Source organism: Phaseolus vulgaris, chromosome 11, assembly GCF_000499845.2.
Source record: "Phaseolus vulgaris cultivar G19833 chromosome 11, P. vulgaris v2.0, whole genome shotgun sequence".
Classification (NCBI taxonomy): domain Eukaryota; kingdom Viridiplantae; phylum Streptophyta; class Magnoliopsida; order Fabales; family Fabaceae; genus Phaseolus; species Phaseolus vulgaris.
In genome coordinates this window covers 15,441,330-15,461,785 of record NC_023749.2, presented here as the reverse complement: position 1 = coordinate 15,461,785, position 20,456 = coordinate 15,441,330, and the positions used below count along the sequence as shown (strand labels likewise).

At 33.2% G+C, this 20,456-nt stretch overlaps 1 long non-coding RNA gene across 1 annotated transcript; it reads right to left on the bottom strand.

Moving 5' to 3' along the window:
• Nucleotides 1-14,261: 14,261 nt before the first annotated feature.
• Nucleotides 14,262-15,016, bottom strand: LOC137828703 (uncharacterized). Its single transcript, XR_011083951.1, has 2 exons — nt 14,805-15,016; nt 14,262-14,676 (listed from the first exon to the last, which is right to left on the bottom strand). It is a non-coding gene; the product is annotated as an uncharacterized lncRNA (long non-coding RNA).
• Between the last annotated feature and the right edge of the window lie 5,440 nt (nt 15,017-20,456).

Genomic DNA, 20,456 nt, shown 5'->3' with positions numbered 1-20,456 from the left:
TTTGCATGGAGGTTTATATTGTCTTCATGATCCTGTTAACATACACGAAGAAAAATATTTGATGAATTGTAATGTCCTTAATTCTAAAGAGAATGATATTGACCTATGGCATTTTAGATTAGGCCATCCTTCCAAACATGTTGTTGAACAAGTTTGCAAAACGTTTCCTTATGTTAATTCTAGTTCTGATAAGTTGTGTGATATATGTCACCTTGCTAAACAACATAAACTCCCTTTTCAAATAAGTAATACTGTTTCTTTAAACACTTTTGATCTCATACATATAGATATATGGGGACCTATTGCTGTTAGCTCTATTCACGGTCATAAATACTTTCTTACTATTGTTGATGATTGTTCCAGGCACTCTTGGATTTTTCTTATGAAAACTAAAGGAGAAACTAGAAACTTGTTACACAATTTTATCATTCTTGTTAAAAACCAGTTTAATCAAAACATCAAAACTATTAGAACTGATAATGGAAAAGAATTTGATTGTAATGAATTGTATGATAAATATGGCATTCTGCATCAAAGAACTTGTGTTGAAACTCCCCAACAAAATGCTGTTGCCGAAAGAAAACACCAGCATATCATGAATGTCACACGTAGCCTTCTTTTTCAATCAGGTTTGTCTAAAATCTACTGGTCTTATGCTGCTAGTCATGCTATTCATTTAATAAATAGACTTCCTTCAAAAATTTTGAAAGGTAAGTCTCCTTATGAGATGTTATACTGCCAACCCCCTACATATTTAAATCTTAAAACCTTTGGTTGCTTATGTTTTGCCTCCACTTTGGAAAACAATCGCAGTAAGCTTGAACCAAGATCTAGAAAAAGTGTTTTCATTGGATATAAAACTGGAATTAAAGGGTATGTACTGCTTGATGTTAAGAGTAGAGAAATTTTTATCAGTAGAAATGTTATCTTTTACGAAAACATTTTTCCTTACAATCTAACCAATAACCACGATAAAAATAGTGATAGCTTGATTCATGATGATGCTAATCTCTTGCTTAATCTTAATAGTTATACTGAAAGTGCCATGGCTGATTCAGGTAATATTGTTCATATTCAAAATTCTTATAACACACCAGAAATTGCTCACAATGCTGATTCTATTTTGGAGATTCCAAACTGTATTGACAATTTGACAGAAAGTAACAGCTTCAATAATATAGATCCTGAAACTGTTATTCAAGACGACCTTGGTAGTGATCTAAGACGATCTAGAAGAATAAATAAAATTCCTTCCTATCTTGCTGATTATCAACATCAAATTGCAAATCTGCACAAAGGTTCTAATTCTAATTTCAAAATCAAATATCCTATATCTTCTGTTTTGACATATGATTTCCTATCTGACAAGCATTTGAATTTTACTTTGGCTATTTCTTCACATGTTGAACCCCACACTTATGAGGAAGCCATAAGAAACTCTAATTGGGTGGAAGCTATGAACAGAGAAGTTCGTGCTCTTCAAGCCAATAAGACATGGTATATCACTGAATTACCTCCTAACAAGACTTCTATTGGGTGCAGATGGATTTACAAGATAAAGTACAAATCAGATGGTTCCATAGAAAGGTATAAAGCACGTTTAGTAGCTAAAGGGTATAATCAATTAGAAGGTATAGATTTTTTAGATACTTTTTCTCCAGTTGCTAAGCTGACCACTATCCGTTTATTGCTTGCTCTTGCATCTGCACATAACTGGCACCTACATCAATTGGATGTGGACAATGCCTTCCTTCATGGAGATCTTGATGAAGAAGTCTATATGACTCCTCCTCCAGGACTTATCACATCTAAACCTAACCAAGTTTGCAGATTAACCAAATCTTTGTATGGGCTGAAACAGGCAAGTAGACAATGGTTTGCCAAATTATCTTCATTTCTTATCTCTGTTGGGTTTATACAATCTAGTTCAGATTATACCTTATTCATTAAAAAGACTGCATGCACTTTCACTGCTTTACTTGTTTATGTAGATGACATCATCCTTGCTGGAAATTCCATTGATGAGATCAACAGTATAAAGAACTCCTTGCATTCCAGTTTCAGAATCAAAGATCTGGGTCACCTCAAGTATTTTCTCGGATTGGAAATTGCTAGAACAAAAAAAGGCATACATATATGTCAACGCAAGTATGCCCTTGACATTCTCCACGAATGCGGAATGCTTGCCAGCAAGCCAGCCTGATGGAGGAGGGCCCAAGCTCACCACACTATGAAAGCCAAGCTTCCAAGGCTAAGACCGTCTAGCTTATGAAGAGGAGCGTCTAAGACTCAAAGAGGAGCGTCTAGCCTAAGATATGGAGCGTCTAGACCATGATAAGGAGTGGCTACATAAGGAGCATCTAGAAGGACCGTCTAGCTCACCACACATGGATCAAGCTACGGTTTGGGAAAGCCTTGTAATTGGTACATGAAGGCCCATTAGGGGTACTTAGTAGATAGGATAGTGTAGAAAGCACTTTTGATGGAAACATTCTAGAAACTAGGTTTGTGTGGCCGGTCATTGCTTAGCACATGGCTTAGCATTTAGATTTAATTTTTGGTTTTCTTTTTCTTGTAATTCAGCTTACAAATTACGTCCAAGATAGCCTATAAAAAGGAAGGCTATCTCATTGTATTTGACAAGTTTAATTGAGTAATGTTATGCTGCCATTTTTGTGCACTAGCTTTACTTCTCCTAGAAATCTAGGCTATAAACTTCAATCCTTTCACCTTTCTCCCTTGAGCTGGCCGAACCACTCAAACACCACACTCATCATGCACCTTCAAAGCCAACACAACTCCTAGGAGGGCTTTGTTTCACTCACCCATTGCTTCCGCATCACTTTTTACTACTTTGATTCAAGAAGAACACATGAAATGCCATCATTTGGTATCATGAGCTTTTGGTTCTTCAAGATGAGTAGCTTGGTCTTTTAATTTCAGTTCTTCTTTAATTCATCTTTGTCTTTTCAATTCCTTACTTGTCTTGCTGTTTTTATATTTTAAGTTGTTCTTGGTGTGCTTATGGAAGATCCAACCAAAGCACAATTGTTCAATTGATCTTGAACAAATTCTGTGCAGCTTGTGATAGGATTCCTTACACCATTGTGTGGCTGTTTTTCTTTTAGGAAATTGAGTCCTTATTGCTTTCTTATAATTGCTTCATTTTATGCTTTGAGTCTTTATTTTCTGAATCTATAAATGTTGTGTCAAGTCATGTGAATCCATAATTGTCATCAATTCTTAGTAGTCCTATTTTTTGGCTTGATTGTTTCTTGTTTTTGGGTCTCTCTATATTGCTTTAATCTGCTGTTATTTTGATCCTTTGGTGCTTTTTATTTTTAGTTTGAGTTCATAATTGTGTCTTAGTTCTTACACAATTTCCATTCTTACATTTCCATTGTGTTAATTTTGGTTATCTTGCTGTTTTCTTCCAGTTTTCCAGATTTCCCCTGTATCATCTCTCTGTTCTGGTCTGTTTTGTTTTAAAAAAATATTTCTACCCATAGGAAAATTCTGATTTTCTGGAAAATGCAAGTTTAAAGTGTTATAGAAAAGACAGAAAAAGAATGAGGTCAAAAGAAGCAACAGAAAAAAAATGATAAATCTTACAAAATCAGAGTGCAAATCTTGAGCGCTCCAGCTGGCCTAACTGCACACCAAATTTGCAAAAATTATTAAAAAAAAATGGTGCATGCGTTTTAGGTGATTCCAAAGCCAAAATTTAGGTAAGATCCTGAGTTTTCTTGCATCCAAATTTCAGAAACAAATTTTACAATTACAGCTCAGCATAAATCGGGGAACAAACACGTTTTCTGGCCCACAACATTTTCCAGTGGTGCTGTTTTTTTTATTTGGTCATCTAATCTAGTGCTTTTCTTTAGGAATTCCTTTTGTGTGCCAACTTTTATTGAGTACCTTTAATTGTTTGCTTTAATTTCTTGAATCTCTTTCTAAGTTGTCATATTATAAATCCTTTTGGTAGTACTGTTTTCTTTCAATTAAATTTGTTTCTTGCTTTTGTTTCTTGACCTCTCATTATTGGGTGTTGGAATTTAATTTTCTCTTGGTGCTTATGTGCATGGAAATTGACTTGGTTTAAGGTTAAGCCCTTGTGAATAGGTGCTGGAAATTGGAGAATTAAAGCCAACTTTCTAAGGAGGAGTCAAAGCTAAGGCCGAAACAAGTTTTTTTGAAACAAACACTACAAACACCTAGAAGATCAACAATCAAGGCAACAAAGAAAGTGCACTAACCAAAAAGAGGAACAACAAAGGGGGTTTTCTTATCTCCTTTACAACTTGGTTTATTGTTAATTACCTCTTTTAAATTACGTTTTAGACGGTGAGTGTGTCTTCAAGGGCTCAAAGTGTCCAAGAAGCCTCACCTAGGGCCGAATAGCATAGTAATTTTGCTTAGTAATTTGTTGCTTGTTTGAACTTGTTTTTCTTTTGATTTGGTAGAAACGTTTTGCATGCTTAGTATTGTTTAATTTTGTGCTATACCGACTAGCTTTGCTGCATATCTAGCTTACATAGTTTTCTTGCTTTTTGATTTCTCAACTTCTTGTGTTCTAAGTGTTTTACTAAGAGAAAATTTTGTGTGAAGTCATTGGAGGAAAGTTTTTGGCAAGGAAAAGGCTTGGTACTTAAGTAGTCCATTGTGACTCACCTCCCTTACCTGGAAAACTACCTTCTCTAACTTTCCTAAACTTTCTCCAAGTAAAACACCTATATACACAAAGTTTTAGCCATGTCTTCTTCTTCTCACTCTCCAAAGTCTATAGAAAGTGAAGTAAAATCTTTGAAAACTCTTTTAAAAGAAGTATCCCAAGCGGTACAATTGATATCTTTTAGACAATTGGAGAATGAGAACAAAATCAATGAGTTGGCTAAAGCTCAAGAAGAGAAGTCACAAAAATCACAAAAATAAAAAAAAAAACTCATGCATCCCATTCTCAAAGTATTGAGTCTCTAGGGGAGGGAAGCCGTAGAATCAATGATTATTACCAACCACCCCCTAGAAGAACTAGACAAAGGGAGCAAGAGAGCCCAAAGGAAGTAAGGGTAGACCTACCCCATTTCTATGGTAAGGAAGACGTAGAGGCCTACCTAGATTGGGAGATGAAAGTAGAGCAACTCTTTGCTTGCCATAGGGTGAGTGAAGAGAGGAAGGTACCCTTAGCAACCCTTAGTTTCCAAAGCAATGCCATGTATTGGTGGACCTCTTTAGAGAGAGACCGACGTCTTCATAGGGAGCCTTCCATAGAATATTGGAATGACCTTAGGGGAGCCCTAAGACGTCGCCACATACCTTCCTACTACCATAGGGAGTTGATGGACAAGCTCCAAAGACTCCAACAAAAGAACTTAAGTGTGGAAGAGTATAGGCAGAAAATGGAGCTCTACATGATGAGAGCATCCATTAGAGAGGAAGAAACCACCACCATATCTAGGTTTCTAAGTGGGCTCAACCTTGAGATAAGGGATCGAGTAGAACTATTACCCTACCAAGACTTGAATGATTTGGTTCAACTTTGCATTAAAGTTGAACAACAAAATTTGCGCAAAACTTCAAATCTAAGGGTGGGTTCTTACTCCAACTCTTATCCCAAGAAAGACTTTAAAAGGGAGGGTAGTACACCTAGAGACGAATCCAAAGAAACTACCAAACCCTTAGTGAAAGATGCCTCCACCCCATACATCCGTGCTAGGGACACCAAGTGTTTTAAATGTTTTGGAAGAGGACATGTGCAAGCACAATGTCCAAACCAAAGGGTTTTGTTTTTAAAAGGAAAAGATGAGTACACAAGTGGTGAGGATGAACCTAGTACTCAAGAAAAAGGGGAAGGAGAAAGGATAAATCCTTTGGAGGGGGACTTATTGATGATTCAAAGAATCCTCCACAATCAACCTAGTGCATCCAACGAGACACAACGAGAGAACATTTTTCATACTAGATGCAATATTTTAGAAAATATATGCTCTCTTATTGTGGATGGTGGGTCATGCTGCAATTGCTGTAGCACTAGATTGATTGAAAAATTAAAACTACAAGTAGTTCCTCATCCAAAACCGTACAATTTACAATGGATCAATGAGGATGGAGAACTACGTGTAGACAAACAAGTGGAAATCGAGTTTTCTATAGGTAACTACAAAGACAATGTTTTATGTGATGTAGTACCTATGGAAGCTTGCCACATCTTATTAGGTAGACCATGGCAATTTGATAAGAAAACCTCGCATAATGGTCTAACTAACGAGATTTCTTTCATCCACAAGCACAAAAGATTTGTACTTAGCCCTTTACCACATTCCCAAGTGGTAAAAGACCAAATACAAATGAAACACAAAAGGGATGAAGAAAAAATAGAAAAAGAAAAAAAATTTGGGAAACAAAAGGCGTGGGAGAATAGTGTTCCTTCCCACAAGGTCATTCAACAAGTCAAGCACAATGAAACTACCTTTACAAACAAGCTTCTTGTTGAACAACCTAGCCTTTCCTATTGTAAAGGAACACTTGCAAGCATGAGCACAAAAGAAAAGTCTTTAAAAGAAGCTTGCATAGATCAAGACTATTTCTCCAATGTGTTAAGATATCCCCAAAAGAATGACAAGTTATCTATAAGCACCTACCAATTTTTGTATGAAGTAGTGCCTAGAACAACTTGCCATGTCTTATTGAGACAACCATTGCAAAATGTACAAATTTTCATAAACAATGGTTGTACCAACGAGACTCTCTTTGCACATAAGAGAAAAAGTCTACAAGAAGGAGAACTCATGGGGCAAATGAGAATTGATGAAACTCTAGAGCTTTTAAGAGGAAAACTTTTGTCACCCATGAGAAAAGAGGTTCAAAGACATTACTTTAGGTACAACTCTTGTTTTCAAACTACACCTAAAGCAAAGTCTCAAGAACTCTATACTCCTTCACCTTTTGTAAAAGATACTTGGGAAGACACACATTTCATATTAGAGCTTCCTAGGACAACAAAAGGTCTTGATTCTTTCTTCATGGAAGTGGATAAACTCTTCTTAAGAAAAGTGACAAGCCTCCATGATTTATTTTCAAAAAAAAGGAATAGAGCTCCAAAATTTGAAAACATAGCTCTCCCTTCTATGCTTCACGAAATCATGAGGGACACCCACAGTTCTTGGGATGAGAATCCTTTTCCTTTTATACATGCATACAATGGAGTAGTCCACAAGATTACTCATATCTCTCCATTTGAAGTTGTATATGAACATAGTCCTCTTGCCTTTTTAAAGTTGTCACCATTTCCTAAAGGTATTATGCCTAAGGAAAAAGTAACTACTTTTGAAAATTTTAGAAAATATAAGAGGATTAGAGGGCACCTACAACCCTCAAAAGGGAGATATTGTGAGAAGTTGACCAAAACAAGCGAAAAACAAAGATGGCAACTTCACAAAATTAATCGTTTTCCAAAGGCTCACCCTAACTCCTTTGCTTTGTTTCAGGATTCACATAGATTGACATTTGATCCGGGAGGATACATCTTGACGAAGCAAGAGGCTGCTATCCGAGATCAAGAATGCACATCTGAGGATAGATCTTCTCATGAAGGAGGAGATGATGGACACCATCCAGCCACAACCATCCCCTAAGCAAAAGCCTTGGATTTGAGGACAAATCCTTTTCAAGAGGGAGGGGATGATGGAGGAGGGCCCAAGCTCACCACACTATGAAAGCCAAGCTTCCAAGGCTAAGACCGTCTAGCTTATGAAGAGGAGCGTCTAAGACTCAAAGATGAGCGTCTAGCCTAAGATATGGAGCGTCTAGACCATGATAAGGAGTGGCTACATAAGGAGCATCTAGAAGGACCGTCTAGCTCACCACACATGGATCAAGCTACGGTTTGGGAAAGCCTTGTAATTGGTACATGAAGGCCCATTAGGGGTACTTAGTAGATAGGATAGTGTAGAAAGCACTTTTGATGGAAACATTCTAGAAACTAGGTTTGTGTGGCCGGTCATTGCTTGGCACATGGCTTAGCATTTAGATTTAATTTTTGGTTTTCTTTTTCTTGTAATTCAGCTTACAAATTACGTCCAAGATAGCCTATAAAAAGGAAGGCTATCTCATTGTATTTGACAAGTTTAATTGAGTAATGTTATGCTGCCATTTTTGTGCACTAGCTTTACTTCTCCTAGAAATCTAGGCTATAAACTTCAATCCTTTCACCTTTCTCCCTTGAGCTGGCCGAACCACTCAAACACCACACTCATCATGCACCTTCAAAGCCAACACAACTCCTAGGAGGGCTTTGTTTCACTCACCCATTGCTTCCGCATCACTTTTTACTACTTTGATTCAAGAAGAACACATGAAATGCCATCACAGCCTCTACTCCTTTGATTCATGATACCAAAGTTCTTTTTGAAGACAAGCCTTTTCTTCATAATGCCAATTCCTACCGCAGATTAATTGGGCGACTTCTCTACTTAACCAACACACGTCCTGACATCACCTTTGCTGTACATCTACTTAGTCAGTTTGTTCAATAGCCAACCATTCATCATCATCAAGCTGCTCAACATATTCTCCGGTACATAAAAGCCAATCCTGCACAAGGCATTTTTTTTGCTGCTGACAATAACATTCAATTGAAGGCCTTTAGTGATTATGATTGGGCTGCATGTCCAAATAGAAGGCGATCGACGACTGGACTTTGTATTTTTCTTGGCACTTCTCTTATTTCTTGGAAGTCCAAAAAGCAGACCACCGTATCTCGCTCTTCCTCTGAAGCTGAATACCGTGCCCTTGCCACTACTACTTGTGAGGTTCAGTGGCTCACTCATCTTCTTAATGATTTTAATATCAAGCCTAATGCTACTACAGTTTTATACTGTGACAATCAAGCTGCCCGTCACATAGCTTTGAATCCAACTTTTCATGAAAGAACCAAGCATATTGACATCGACTGCCACGTTGTCCGAGAGAAGTTAAATGCTGGACTTTTTCATCTTCTTCCCATTCAATCTTGTGATCAACCAGCTGATATCTTCACCAAATCGTTGAATCGTTCTAATTTTCAAGACATCATTTCCAAGCTTGGAATAATGAGTATTCATTATCCAGCTTGAGGGGAGGGTATTGTAATTATTATTTAATTGCTTTTATTCCCTTAGCGGTTGTCGGTTACCAAAAACAATCACATCCGTTTATTTCCCTTTTTAAAAAGGAGCTTCCTCTGTTTTACAGTAACAATAAGCTGAATACAATTTCTCTGTTTCTGATGGATACAGAATCCAATTTCTCTGCCACTTAAGGTTTTCTTTTACTTTCAAAATACAAAACACTGTTTTTCTTCAGACTAACCATTTTAATATCTTGTATTTCCAAATAAGTTTATATAAATGTGATATTATGAGAATTAACATTTTTTATTTCTTACATGTTGGGTCTTTAAAAGTACGAGGATCAAAATTATACTAAGATTTTTAAATTTAAATTTAAAAAAAAAAAACGAAAGGCGTAAAAGACTTTTTTGAGCTAATTTTAACGTTAACTTTTTTTTCCTTATACTAATACACATAACAATTATTTAAGACCAAAACTAATACTTAATTACCTTAATCAATTAAAGAATACAAATAAAAGAAACGAAATTAAATTTTTTATATTAAAATTATTATTTTTTATACTAGAAACAAATCAATACTTATTGTAATGAGCTAATTATTTATCCAATTTATTTTAATCAAGTTATTAATTCTAAATTTTTATGTAAAAAAATTTTATCAGCAAGAAAGAATTAATAAATAGAACTACTTCAAGGATAGTCCAATCTTTATACAAACACATGAAAATAAAGCACACATCTCCTAACAATTCACCCCAACAAACGGAGAAAAGTTACCATCTAACGAAAGAAACCAAAGCATTAATACAATTTGTCACAAGTTAAACCAACAGGTTCAACACTCCAAACAAACTAAACAAAGATCACCAAAACGTAAAACTCGTCACAACTTTACATATAGTCAACACACCACCCAACCAAATCCCCCAAAAAAATATCAAGTCTAGCATACCTAAATAGAAGCATACAACTTAAATCGAATTCAAACAAATCAAGGGAGCAAAACACCAGTCAAAGAAGGAGAAGCAAGCAGATGAAACTTTAGAAGTAACCCAAGACCAAGCCTTCAATTGGGCCAAAGAGAATATTTTATAATGATCCACCACTCTGCCATTGAAGATGACCTTAATCCTATGACTCCAAATCTCCCAAACCACTAAGATCCACACACTCCCCAAAACTAAGTTGATAGACTCAAGTGCATTACAAATAGAAAACGGAATGAAATGTGAAAAGGGATCATTAGGAGCAACCGTCAACAAGCCTAACCATGAGAAGCACCGAATCCAAACTAACCATATTATTCTACAAGCAAAAAACAGATGGTTAGTAAACTCCTTTTTTTAATCCACACACACAAACAACAGAGAACACTTTCGACCACCACCCTGCATCTAGCCAAATTAACTTTAGTAGCAATCTTGTTTTCCAGCACCCTCCAAGACATAACCTGGGTCGCAGGAAAAACCTTAATGTTCCAAAAAAAATTGTAATAACTCGAGAGCACCCCATCAATTTCTCCCTTTAATAAACCGTAAGCAAATTAACCGAGAACTGAACAAGATCACTTGTCATCAATACCCAAGACAAGACTCGTCTCATGTACATCCTCAAGAAGTTGGCAGACCCGAGTCTTCTTCCACTCAATCAGACTTCTTTGTCACACCAAATTCCACCTCCAAACACTATTTTCTCAAACCACACAAAGCTCCAACAAAATATTTTTATCAACACATAGGAAAAAACAACCTCAATAATTTACATTTTAAGGCAACGTTACCCACTCATCTGTCTTTCCAGAACTTAATACACTTCCCACCCAAATTCTATGTAACTTATCACTCAAATTAATCATACTTTTACTTTTGATGCTTATCTTTCTCCTAAAACGATCAAAAAACCTTTTTTTTCTTGACTTGTCAACTTCAATTTTCCAAACCTAAAAGAATTTCTTATAAACAATAATACACAATCAAGCTCAGTAGCTTCTGGACAAGAAGTCACTGACCCATCCACACCATTGCCATGTTACTAGATTCTCGTGGCCATTAGTTTCTATGAAGATTAAATTGGAAGTTGAAGGACCTTTGTCCAACAGTTCCCATTCTTGACCTAGTCCAAACCCTAAGCAACATGTTTGTAAGACTCTTTTAAGGTTGTTTCACACCTGCCATTACTATTTTGTGCATGATCCCAACCTTTATGTAAAACCATTCATCACACATCATCTTTTGGGGACTAGGAAGCAATATCCCATCCCCTTCCAACACTCATTTAATTTTAGTGAATTGCTTTATGCTAATGGACAAAAATAGCATCCTTGACTAAAGGAGATTAATGTAAACAGAAAAAGTGGGCTTTAGGAAATTTCCTCATCAAAAAGGGGAAAATTTTCAAATCATGGTATAACATTTGAATCTCATCAAAAGTTGAGGACGAGTTTTTTTGGAAATATCAATTTTCTTGCGGCCTTCTTCACGCATCATGTCTTGTTGGGGAACAAACCATAGTGCATTGGATAATTAAGTTGAAGCTGTAATAAAAAATAGTTGGCGTATCCAAAAAAAGAAACAAATCATATCAATATTAAAGTTGATTCAATTTCGATTTTGTTCAACACGATGTGTTAGGGAATAGTTATCTACTAATAATTGTACGAGCTCATTTAACTTCATCTAAGTTTGTGAGTATTATTCTATCTTAATTAGGATTAGACTGTTCCCTACCCTTGATCCTAATCTCTTAGAAAAGTAAAAAGTTAAGTTGAAGTGGTGATCGTGCTGTCCAGGTAGGAGGGAACAAAATTTAGATGTAATTTTGTAAATATTTTTAGGGTTATTTTAACTGGAATTATATTTTATATCAATATTTATGTAGAAAAATATAAAAAAAAAAATATTTATATCTAAAACAATTTTTATTACTAATAAAAAATTATAAAATAGTTTCTAAATTAATATTTACCTTCTATCAAGATTTTAATTACTAATACTTTATATTTTAAATTAGTATCTAAACGGTTAATAAAAACTAATTTAAAATATAAAATAATAAATAGTTAAAACTTTGATAGTTAATAATTAAATAAAAATTTATAAATTATTTTATAAATTTTTATTAATAACAAAAATTATTTTATATATCCATAATTTTTTAGATTATAAAATATTTTCTAATTTAGTATAATATTAACTAATTATTTTAATCTGTAAATGATTATCTTATGATATATATTTTGATAAATGTAAAAGCCAACTGTCAAGGTAAAACTATTTTTTTTAATGGAAATATAACACACCAGACAATTTTGGTGAGATTATTACGTGTCTATTAAACCTTTATATATTTTGGGTTTTTATTTTTATTTTAAAACAATCGATGTATTAAAAAGGTTAAAATGTATTTTAATTATCTCAATTTGATATAATTTTGTTTTGTTTTTTAATAAAAATATGTAGAAATTAGTTCTTTAAAAACAATTTATTTCTTTTCACTCTATTCATGTTGTTACTTAATAACAAAATGAGAATACACTCTAAAATAAGACATGTGAGAATATGTCAATTTTTATAAATTCTTATTAAATATTTAGTTTTGATGAGAAAAAAAAAGGTCATATTTGTTCCTCTCAATAATGAAATTGGTTGGATAAGTGAAAAAAATGTGATAAATATCTTCTTTGTTGGTCACTTTTAAATGATAATACTAATAGTGTAGATGAGAAGAGACCCATACAGTTTTTTTTTTAGAAAGACTAAGTTTTGCTAATTGTTTTGAAGGATTTTTTTTTGTTTTTCAGGACTAATTACTCTAAGAAAATTCAGACATCGAAAAGTAATTGTGTTAAATTAAAAGACTATTATGTTTAAGTCTATTACTAAAAATTTAGTGTAATTAAGATTTGTTTATGTCGAGAGAGAATGGTTGTATGTGTTGTATGTACGGTAATAAAATGATAAGTTTTCAGATAAAGATATGTTGTTTTTTATACATTTTCTTAACTGGTTGTTTTCAATGAGTTCTAATTAACTTGATCGTCGGAGTGTAATCAACAGGTAGGACATCATTTGTCTCATGAAGCCTTATTCTAGTGCGACAAGGAGATATGAAATCAGTTCCTGAAGAAGTAGATACAAAAGGGATTATTCAACCTGAAGTCAACCGTCAACTCAGTCAATCGACAAGAACATTTACTAAAATACATCAACTTAGAAACTACAATAATAAAATTTACTAAAATACATCAACTTAGAAACTACAATAATAAATAGGTTACATTCTAACTTTTTTTTTTTAATTGAGTCAACAATTTGGATCATTCTATTTTTCACAATATTAGTCTTTAAATTAAAAAAAAATTGCAATTTTTACTCAATTATCAACTTTGTATACCGTTTTGTTTCTTTTATGTTAGTCTAATTGTACAACGTAAGTAAAATTGAATGTGACCAAAACTACAATTTTTTTAAATTCTGGAATTATAAGTCAAGTAATAAACGTGATTTAGTTAAATACACGTTTAATAAATTGAGGATTACTTAAATAGTCTTATTGTTTAAAGAACACATAAAAGAGAATGTAACTATATAAAGACAAAATTGATAGTTTTCCTACACTTTGCCTTCTAAAATATCAAAATCAATTGATTTAAAATGTTCAACCTTTTTAATTTGAGGCTAAAAAGTTACACATGAAAAAAAATAAAAAGACCCGCTCATAATTTTACTCATAGTTATTAAGTGGTTTGTTTATATCAATTAAAATTCCATAACGAAATTTTCAGAAAGAAAACTTTTTCCTTTATATGTTTTTCAATATTAATTTTTCTATTTTTAATTTTTCTCTATCTAATATAATAATATGCAAATTATTTAAAAAGTTGTTAAAAAAAATCTTATTATTTCTCTCCATGCAAAGTGCAAAATAACGCATTACTCAAAGGATGCACCGAATATACTACGTGTGGTCCCTCCCGACTCCTAAACCATCCCATCTTCACAAAGGTAATCAGACACGCCCCAAACATGTTTTTACCAAATCAAACAAGAAACAGTTGCAACAAAACACAAAAATTAAATTTAAAGCATGTATGTATATATATAAATAAAATCCTCAATAATAGACAAACATAACAGACAAAAAAAAATAAGAATTAATTAATTAATTAATAGATTTTTTTTATATTTCCCTCATAGATTACATAGAAATAAATAGTCACGACTCACACAGGCGTGGAAAAAAACTCACTAGAAAGCATCACAAAACAGTAACAATTTCCGTAGTATTACCATTTCTCACTCAATTTCTCAACCTAAATGCCAAAACAACCTTAAAAAATGACATCCAAACATTTTCCATGTTTTTTCCCTTAATTTCCTAGACAGCACAAGATCAAAAAGGCTGAAGGGAAAACCCCAAAAGCGCGTTTCCGCAACGCGCTTTCATCTGTGAGCAGTAATCAGCGTTTCGATGAACCGCAACCCGTCGAACCGTGGCGCGAACTTCTCCATCGAAGCCGCACTCACCACCGGCGAGATCCCGCCGTGATCTCTCCGCGCTCCGCCGTCCTGCACAACCGAAACGCTCGTTTCAATTTCACCAAAAAAGGAGAATTTTCACATGAAAATTTCAGATCCCGCTGTTTGACACAGAATCACAACAAAAACAGAGAAATTTCGGATTTGAAGGCGAGTACCTGTATAGAGAACTTGGCGGAGGAAGAGAGGGAAACAGCGGTGGCAGTGACGGCGGCAACGGAGGCAGCTAGGAGGGCAGATTTGTTCATGGTGAAAGCTTTTGGCTGCCTAGAAAATTTTGGGGTGGAGAAAATATTTCTGGAAAAATGGGAGAACAGAGAGAAAATTGAAGAGTATGTGTTTGTTTAATCGGGTTTGACGGCTTATATATAGAGAATGGTGAAGGATGGATGGTTTTGAGCTTGGAGGGTAATAATGGAATACCGATGAAAATTAATTACGCGGCAATTCTTCATTTCCTTTTCCTTGTTTAAAATTACCCTTTTTCTTATTATTATTATATCATATTATATGTTATATACAATGAAGTGGACCGAAGACTTTCTTTTAATTTCATATATATTTTATTAGTATTTCAGTAATTCATTTTTTAATTTCAAATATCTATTTGTATTTAGTGCTAATTTAAAACTTTATTTAAGAGGATTGAATATCTTATTACTATCACTCATATCATTCGTTTGTGGCTTGTATTTTTGTTAAACTCAAGAAACATGAACCACTCATAAATAGAAGATATAATCCTAAGAATATATCAATGGAACAGAGCAAACACAAATAATATTTGTGCATATAATGAATGTTTATAAAAAAAATACTTCTTTGTATAATTTGTTCAATTTAGTGCCTATGTCAATTCAATTAAATTTCTTGACTTTCTTTTATTAACGTCAATTTGATCACTTCCATCAACACAAAAAGTATTACAAAATAATATGATAGAAACTATCAAATTAATGTCAATTTTAAAATTTAATTTAAATTTTTAATAATACAGGAATCAAATTGAATAAATTATATAAATGTAAGACTAAATTATATAAATACAGCACTAATAACTTAATAAAGTAAATAACTAATTGTTTATTAATGATTTTATTAACCTGATATATGGAGATAATGTATTTTTTTTAGTCTAAATGAATCCCAACAAATAAATGTTTTGGAACTAGTTTTAAATTCTTATTGTTAGAAATATTAACAATATATCTAAATACATTTTTTTAAAAGACCACAAAAAATGTAACTTTTATTTCATCTTCAAAATTTACTTCAAAGCTATAAAGATGCTACAGGTTTTTTGCATACTAATTAATATGGTTTTGTTAATTTTAAAGAAATAAAAAAAATAAAGATTTATATTTTTTTTGTGTTTTCTAGGTTAAATTATTTATTTTTCATATATCTATACAATTTATTTCAACTTACTCCAATAAAGAACTTCCATTAAGTCCTTTATTTTTAAATAAACATCAATTTGGTTCATTTGATGAAATTGTTAGTGTCAGTCGTGGAAAGATCAAATTTTAAAGCTAATTTAAAAATGAGAAAATCAATTGGAAATTTTAATAATATAAGAACCAAAAGATGAAAACCAAATTTTAGAATTTTGATCATATATTTTATTAACAACTTTCAAAAAATAATTTCAAGGCTTGAAAACTAAAATTCGCTAATATTCTACGCAATTGTAACGCATGCGATTAGAAAGCTAATTATCGATTAATATCATATATTTAAACAAAAGCCTTTAAATAACTTATTATAAGTTCTTTTTAAAAGTGTATGTGGGTATAGTGAGAAATTTGTTAGGTTTTTGTTAAATTTTTTTTATATAGCTTTTGGTAAGTTAGGGTAATGAGTTTTTAGTTTGGACGTTGTCGGGCGATGCTGGTGGGGGAATTTTTCGTGGGTAGGTAGGTAAACATATATAGGTAAACATATATGTTATACTGGGTTGTTGGGTACTATTAACGTTGGTCTTTGATCAATAAAGGGACTTGGTGTTGGTTGTAGGTTGTGAGTTTTAATTCTGGTGTTTTGAAGGTAAGTTTCGATCTTTGATTTATTTCTTATGGTGGTTAAACAGGTTATATGAATACCGAGCATGCCGATAGGCAGGTAAGAGTTCTTTTGGTTTTGAAGAAGAGCGGGCTCTCCTTGGCTTGGTGTTGTGGGGGTGGTTGATTTTAATTTGTATTAGTACTTGTATTGTGATTTGTAACAGTGCGTGTTGTTTCTTTGGGTGTAGTAGAGTTTGTTTTATGTGTATTGTTTGGACTAAAGACTGGTTGTATAAACTCGGACATGGTAGTAGGAATTTTTTTTTTTGGCGTGGTTCGCCATGCCTCTCTTTTGAGGTTTAGTTTGGAGGTATGTAGAGCCTGATTGTTCAGGTGTTGAGCAGGTTGGCTTTTGCCACTTTGTGTATAAGGGTTGAGACAGTCCTGAAGTGTCTCATTTTATTTTATTTATTCTTTGCTGAGCAAAAACAAAAAATAGTGAGAATTTCTGAGTTGTTCCACTAAGTTGTGGTGTACCTACAAATGATTCTCTAACGCTCAAGTTAGTAAGAATACAAATGATTTCATGTGAGTAAATGAATAATAAGATATATCTACTTCTTGATAGGATTGAGGTATTTATAGACTCATGGGTTTAAGTAGAGATTCAATAAAGTGGTTACTTTTTCATAATCGTTTAGGCCACATTCTTCCCTATGTGTGTCCTATTATTAAGGTGATTTGGTAGTTACTTGATAGTTAAGGCCAAACATTGAGTAACGTGTGTAGTTACGGTCAACTTTATTGTCATAAAGTGAACTGTTATAATTGTTTTAATAGTTTTCATCAATTAATACATAATATTTTTTAAATCCCTATTGTTTAGGTACTAGGTAGTACATAAGCCCTCCCCATGAGTGGGACAATCATAATAGTAATGGTGGAAAATATAAATGCTCTCTTTGGTGGAGGGATCTTAAGAGTGTGTGTGGAGATAAACACCAAAAAAACATAGTTTGTTAATAACTTAAAAAGAGGAAGGTTGGGGAGGGAACAGGTATTAAACTCTAGTATGGTATGTGGTTAAGTATTTCTAAGCAAAAGGAGGAGTGTGTCAAAGAGATGGGGGATTGAAATCAAAGAAATTGGACAAGTGATATTAAATGGAGAAGATAAATGTCGGTGTAGGAAACTGAAAAGGTTGAACGTAAGAAAGGTATTCAAGATTAATGGTATTGAAAGGGATAAAAGAATGATAAATACTCTGCCAAATCAGCTTCAATTTTATACAACAAGATGTGAGATTTAATCAATCTTGTGAGATATATAAAGAATTGTTGGAAAAGATAATACCATACAAGGTCAACTTTCATGTCTAGAGGTTGATGAGGAACAAATTAAGGAACAACGGTTGAAGAGAAATATTATTCTGTCAACAATGGATTTAAATTTCCTATTGTTGAATATGTGGAACATGTCTTGTTCGTTTTAGTAGAGTTCATGATATTTGGATGGTCTGTTATGCTTGGATTGATCTTAATATATATGGTGTTCCTTGAAATGCAAAAGCTCATTACTAGCAACATAAACAAGGGACCACCTAGTTTAAAAAGGATGTTTGGATATGTTATAGGTAATTGTGGTATGGTATTTTTAGAGGGAAAGTAACAAGTGTGTTTTGGAGGAAGAAATGTTGTGTAAAGAGAAAATTATTTTATTGTGAAAAGGTTTCTTAAACAATTATGATATAAGTTAGTCATGTTAAAAGAGGATATATAATAACAACTATGAAATATGTTTAGTCAAAGGCGTAAACATACCAATAACTTTTAGTCACGCAACAAACAAAATATTTACCCAACGACTACACCCCTGGGAGTTTTTTCATACAAATCAAAAAATCTTGCGCAACGAGAATTGACTCATCCAGACTCATGTTGCGAAGTACACACAAGTATTCTTTCCCAAGCTACTTATGACTCAAACAAGTATTCTTTTAACAAGTCACTTTTGGCTTATCATGAGTATTCTTTCGGCTCCCAACCATTCCTAGTTGACCTTATTCAAGTATTCTTTCCACAAGCCATTTTTTTCTAAACTATGTAGTCTTTTAACAAGTCACTCCTGGCTTATGCAATCACAAGGTTTGATTTATCAACATATCACAATTTTAGCACACTAAAAGAATAATGTCTTTCAACATATACAATGGTTAAACTTCCGTAACTAGTTTTTTTATATGAACACAAACAATGTTCTTACAAAGTTTTAGGGCAGATAAAAATTTTAGCAAAGTTTTGGCCTTTGCATATGATAACTTTTCTTCTTATCTTATTCTTCTAAAAGATACTTTATATAGGTTTGTGAAGAGATGATCGTTGTAAACCCTTTTCTACGTGTTGAGTAGTCTTGCACTCACTTGGATGCCTTCTTCTTCTTTTTGTTATTGTTTGTTAGATTTTGACAAAGAAACATTGAATGTGTTTCATGCAACATTAATTGCTCTTATCTCTTTTACGCAATTTCTCAAATATCTACAATACTTATCTTCTTAGGTTGCATAGCTTTTTATTCCTTCAAGTGATAAAAACACACATCATATTGGACAGTAGCTTGGTCAAAGTTGACATTCTTGTGTCAAATAAAGTTGACAAACATTTGAGCTTCAACTTGAATCGCAAGAGATATTTGAATAGAGCTTTGAACTTGGACGTGAATCTCTTGACAAAAGACAATGAAGACATTTTCTGCATTTTCGAAACTTAAGCTAAGAAAGTTCCTCGTGTTTGAGCTTAAAGTTTTGTTTATTACTTTCTTTTATTGATCTTCATTTGCTTATCAAACGAAGTGAAATTTAACATACTTTATCGTTTGCCAGATGAAACACATACACTAGGGATGACAATGCGGGGTAGGTCATGTGGGCTGGCTCGTAGCCTACAGGCCGCTACCAAAAAGCGCGGGACGAGCTCACTAATCTAGTCCACTAACCCGATTAGGCTCACTCCACATAACCCACAGCTCGCGTGGGTCAACAGCGGGGCGAGACGAGTTGGCCCACTGGCTCGCATAAATAAAAAAGTAATTTTTTTTACAAAAAAATCATACCCCACTCACCGTTATTGCAATGCGATCTTTATTTTATTTTATTTAAAAAAATTGAATTTAATGTACTAAAAAATGTTTCATTTTAATCTTCTAAAGGAGTTAATATTAAGAGTGACAATGGATTTAGTTTTAAGTAAAGTTTTATATTTAAATTTTTTTAATAAAAGATTAATATAAAGAAAAGATTTCAATTAGATAGTTAAAAAAAATAGTCATCTTCATTAAAATATCTTGTAGCAAAACTTTGATAAGATACTCTTATGTATTTACATACATATATTGGAAAAATAGATACAAAACAAAACTTTAATTATTTTTAATCAAACTTTCTAACAACCATTATACTTGAATTCATATGTTTATCTTAACTGAATGAATTGAAAGAGGGATAAAATTTGAATTTTTCAACAGTAGGAATAACTTTTTTATAATTAATAAAATTTTAATTTTTGAATTTTTTTTTCTTATGTGAATTAACCTGTAGACCCGCGGGTTATCTCTCTTATGTAGGACAGACCAGTAAAATGAGTCTACACTCCTATTACAAAGCGACCAATCCAACCCACATTTTATGGACCAAACATGAGCTTAACTAGCCCGAATTGCCACCCTAACATACACCCATGATCTAATTTAGCATATTTAATATGTATCTTAAACTTTATTGTTTATAAACATTTAATCAAAACAATCAGTTGA